Below are 5,585 nucleotides of genomic sequence, written 5' to 3'. Positions count from 1 at the left end.
TCTTCAGTGTGCGCATGAGACAATGTGTTCTTCTGTTGTCTTTGACAGCTTTTAGGTGCGTTATTGGCAGCGCCACACATTTTTTCGCTTCGGAGCCGAGCGATCACATCGTTTTGCTCCTGACTGCTCTACTGAGAGAAGAAGACTGAACGAGTTCAGCACGCTCTTGGAGAGCTCTTCGTGTTGGCGGACGGCGCATCAGGGTGTTTGTCAGTGGTGCTCAGGATCTGCAAATCATTCGCCATCATCCTATCAATCATCTCTCCTTACTCTGTTTATGTGGTAAGTTAAATGTTATGTACTGGGGGTGGTCTGAGACACCAAAGCACTATAATATAGAAAAGAGTGACTATTCCATATTTATTTGTTTGATATCGTCCCAAGTTACTGTAACCGTTATATGCCACGCACGTCTTCAGTGTGCGCATGAGACAATGTGTTCTTCTGTTGTCTTTGACAGCTTTTAGGTGCGTTATTGGCAGCGCCACACATTTTTTCGCTTCGGAGCCGAGCGATCACATCGTTTTGCTCCTGACTGCTCTACTGAGAGAAGAAGACTGAACGAGTTCAGCACGCTCTTGGAGAGCTCTTCGTGTTGGCGGACGGCGCATCAGCGGTGGTGGTTTCCCGTGTCGAGTGGGTTGCACACATCAGGCTGCACTACCCCCTGTTTGTGTTGCAGATGATCATCTCCCCTGTGCGCCTCAGCACGCTAAAAGAGCTTTTTCCCTAAAAGAGCAATTCCGGGTGCGTCTTTTTAAAGACGACGTTGCGTGGCAAACTTGACGTTACGTCTTTGTAAAGACGATGTGGGTCTTGCTATAGACAGCGTATCACCCGGGCGTTTCTGGATGCGGTCGTTACCTGGCGCTGGGTGATGGTCACGATCGCTGCCTCACATGCTTGGGCATGTAGCACGCTGAGGTGGTGTTTGTGGATGAGTCATCTTCTCATTGCGGGAAGATGATCATCTCGGAGTCGCGGGCCAAGTTCCGTTTCCTCAAGGGGCGGAGTTCTGTTGCCTCTGCCTCGATCTAGTTCTCCTCATGGCGGCAGCCAGGCGGGGGCTACTTCAGGCAGTAGCACGGGCGGTCTGAGGCACTCCACAACCAGTTGAGCTGCCAATGGAACGTGCTTGGCTCTCTACAAGGAGCGTACCAGCCATATCATTTGGCGCTCCTCCCGACAACCGGATGTCGATCGCTGCATCGGAGGGTGAGCTGGAGCTTTCTGGAGAGGAAGATCCGACTGTGCTGCTCTCCTCCGGGACTGTAGCAATGCCTGAATCGGATCCGGAAATAACGGCTATGCTTTCCCGGGCCGCCGTAGGGGTAGGGCTCGAGTGAAGACTTTCACCGTGTCCCGAGCCCTCAAGGTTGCACGATTGGTTCACGGCACCTTTTACTGCCGGAAACCGATCTGCTGGTTCCTCCTCCCTAACCACCCTCGACGGTGGTGCAGCTAGGGGGTTACAAGGGTCCCCCCAGTGGAGCGGTCGGTTGCGATGCAAGTGTGTCCTAATACCGCCTCCACGCGGCAGGGCAAACGTGCCTCCCCTCCCAGGTCTGTAGGCCAGCAATGCTTATACGGCCTGTAGAGAAGCTGGGCGTAGGCAGGCCACCCCACCCGTCCGAGCCCCCGTCAGATCTGGCGGTGAGCAAAAGAGCAAGAGGCCCCGGGACAGGCGACCCAGAGAGGGAGGAAGCTGCTCTCGGGGGATAGTGAAGGCACCTCTCCCTCCCCCGGAGGAGGGCCGGGTGGAGAATCTGGAAAATCTCGACAAAAGAGCACTTTTCTCTGTCCCTGGGTCCCGGGAGGGTACGGAGAGTCGTGGACGGACCAACACCGGACCACACTCATCCTCCGCCTTCGCCAGCTGCTTCATATGAGACCGCTTCAGGAGCTGGCTCCATGGCCGAGTCCCGAGGTGGGTGTGGCAACGCAGTACTCACCGGGTCCAAGTTACACCGGCCTGCCGCCAAACCTTCACCCCGTGGTCAGACTTTGCATTTCTCCGGGCAGGAGTGCCCCTAGAACAGGCATTCAGACATGCTGTGGTTTACACGGATGCCTCAACCACCGGCTGGGGGGCCACGTACAACGGGCTTGCAGTGTCAGGTGTTTGGACGGGGCCCCAACTGCACTGGCATGTCAACTGCCTCGAGTTGCTGGCAGTGCACCTTGCCTTGAGCCGTCTCAAAGGGCGCTTATAAGGTAAGCATGTACTAGTCCACACGGACAACACAGCGACAAGAGCAATCAACCATAATTTCAGGCAAGCAGGCTCAGAAGTTGGGAATATGTGGAAAGTCACCACTCCCGAATGAGTTCGCGCGAGAGAACGTAATCTTTTAGTTTTAAGTCGGTTTGAACAATTCGGATAAGCGCAAGTAAGTACCAATTTGATTAGCCGTCGTACCTACAATGACTGTGCACTGTGTAAACAATGAGTGACGTATACGTGCGAGGAAGCCGTGCGCGCGCCCAAAGACAGTTGGACATAGTGGTGTATTAGAGGTAAAAAATTATATAAATACTGTTCGGTTTCTGGCACAAACCGATCGTTTCGTGTCTTAGGACATCAACGTGTCGTCACGAGCCGCAGGGTTTAATTTGGATTTGTCTGTGCATGTTTTTTTTACTCTCATAGATTTTGTTACCATTGCCATGCATTATACGACTGATAGACTACAACGGCTGGAGTTAGAAATCATCATATGTGTTCTACTGAAGAAACAAAGTCACCTACATCTTGGATGCCCTGGGGGTAAGCAGATAAACATCAAATTTTCATTTTTGAGTGAACTATCCCTTTAAGATTCGTGAAATGAATAATTCATATCTCTTTGTGAACAGGTTTGACAGATTCAAAGGAACCAAATTTATCAAAAGATTAATTAGCGAAAATACTGCTATGACCGATCAGCATATCTTTTCCTGCTGTTATTTTTTGCACTTTGTATTTCTGGAGAAATGTCAAAAGTATCAATTGAATGAAAAGTCAACAAAAATATTTATATACTCAAGTAAAGCAGAATTTCCCAGAATGGGTAGCAACAATGGGTAGTCATTTTTTAACCATTTACATATATCTTTATTTATATTTCAGTCTTAGTAATTGTGCTTTAATTTATTGTTTTAACTTAAACATATTTGTTTTTATTCTATTTATTTTTAAATTTTGTTAAATTGTTAAGTTAAAGTTAATATTTATATTTTAATTTATTTCAGCTTTATTTCAATTACCAAAAGAAATAGTTTAATAGTTCTAGTTTTAGTTAATACACTCATTGCCCCTGCCTGTTTTATTGTAGCAGTCAGTAGGCCTATGTGGCAGTTTTGATTGACGGCGATGATAATTTCTTAATTAGCTTGTTTGTTTGTAGGTTATACAAGTCACATCTCTTGTTTGCTCTCTAGAGGAATTGTGGCCTTTCTCTTTTATTCTCACTTGCATATTTTGCTCCATAAAAATGGTTATTTATTCCCTTGACATCTTTATTTTCTTCATTACAGTTTGGCTGATTGTATGAATTTGAATTAACTTAAAAATGTATTATATCTGCATTTTTGCGCCTGACTCATTTTTATGTGCCCGAGAATGAGCTTTTCATAATGTATAGGGTTATGGAAAATAAAACAATGATGGTGATGTTGTTTTTTTCTGCCCGGGAGCAGGCATTGTTTTTATAATATTTTATTCTGTTTGGATGAGGTCCTCATTTAGCACAAGACCATACTAAAACCTGTTTTTCAGAGCTCTCTCCCACTGAATTGCTTTTTAATTAAAGCAGATTTATAATCAGGACTTTCTATTTGCTATGGGTAATTAAAGCCCATGGCAGGAGCTGTAATTATCAGTCTTTAATCATTGCTTCGAAATTGAATAGTGTTCTGCACATAGTTCATAATCTGATGTCTGTATCAAAATACTGAACTGAATGAGGGATAATATCCCTTATATTCATGTTCATGCATAGGTCTAAGGCCTGCAAGAGTAGGCAATGTCACTCACAATGTAAGCAGGGGACTAACTAAATGAATAAAGAGAAGAGGCGCCCTCTAGCTGTCATGCCTTTTCGTTCTATGCTTAACTCTTTTTCTCAGGGAAAAGATGCTCTTTTCAAGCATGCTCAAGGTTTGAAGGATCTGCATCTATCTATCTGTCTGTCTGTCTGTCTTTCTGTCTGTCTGTCTGTCTGTCTGTCTATCTGTCTGTATGTCTGTCTGTGTGGAAAATAATTTCCAGCCTTTCGCTATACTGTCACATCAGTTTTCAAATGTTACTTATATATGTAACCCTGGAGCACAAAACCAGTCTTAAGTCGCTGGGGTATATTTGTAGCAATAGCCAAAAATACATTGAAGGGGTAAAAAATATAGATTTTTTTTTTATGCCAAAAATCAATAGGATATTAAGTAAAGATAATGTTCCATGAAGATATTTTGTAAATTTCCTACTGTAAATATATCAAAACTTATTTTTTTATTAGTAATATGCATTGCTAAGGACTTCATTTGGACAACTTTAAAAGCAATTTTCTCAATATTTAGATTTTTTTGCACCCTCAGATTCCAGATTTTCAAATAGTTGTATCTCAGCCAAATATTGTCCTATTATAACAAACCTTACACCAATGGAAAGCTTATTTATTCCGTTTTCAGATGATGTGTAAATCTCAATTTAGAAAAATTGACACTTAAGACTGGTTTTGTGGTCCAGGGTCACATATGAACAAGTAACCTTATAAAATTGATGTCACATAGCCTACTAGCGAAAAGATGACTTTTGATGATCAGAACTTTTGTTTCTTTAGCAACTGTCGCTTTTCACCTTTTTTCACCCCTAAACCTAGCCATTAGTGGGAAGTAAGCAGACACAGAGTAAGCAGAATGAAAACACATGAATGAGAACGTAAAATAGGCCCGAATTGTCATGAGTGTGTTGGACAAATCATTATGTGTAATACACAAGAATAAAATAATACATTAAAGGGGTCATATGATGTTGCTAAAAAGAACATTATTTTGTGTATTTGGTGTAATGTAATGTGTTTATGCAGTTTAAGGTAAAAAAAAAACACATTATTTTCCACATACTGTACATTATTGTTTCTCCTCTATGCCCTGCCTTTCTGAAACGCGTCGATTTTTACAAAGCTCATCGGTCTGAAAAGCAAGGTGTGCTGTGATTGGCCAGCTATCCAGTGCATTGTGATTGGCCGAATACCTCAAGCGTGTGACGGAAATGTTGCACCCCTATCATACTGTGATGATGCCCTGTCAGGCCGGAGCGACAAGACAAAACATGAAAACCCATTATAAACGAGGCATTCGTTGCATATAGTGGGGACATAATTATGGATTATAATGACTTATACTGTCTTTTTACGCGTTGCGTTGCATCGCGCCACGTAAACATAAAACCATGTCTGCATTTGTGATTGGAGAAATGACAAATAACAAGCCCTACTCTACACTGCTCAAAAAACTCGCTTTAAAAACTCTTTAAATATAAAAAACGTACTTACACTCTGTGAGTCAGAACAGCCGGCATTGTAGTCTACTCTCCCAGGATCAGGAAA

The sequence above is a fragment of the Sinocyclocheilus grahami genome, unplaced genomic scaffold (genome assembly GCF_001515645.1).
Source record: "Sinocyclocheilus grahami isolate Dianchi unplaced genomic scaffold, SAMN03320097.WGS_v1.1 scaffold82.1, whole genome shotgun sequence".
Classification (NCBI taxonomy): domain Eukaryota; kingdom Metazoa; phylum Chordata; class Actinopteri; order Cypriniformes; family Cyprinidae; genus Sinocyclocheilus; species Sinocyclocheilus grahami.
Note: the sequence above shows the minus strand (reverse complement) of the source record.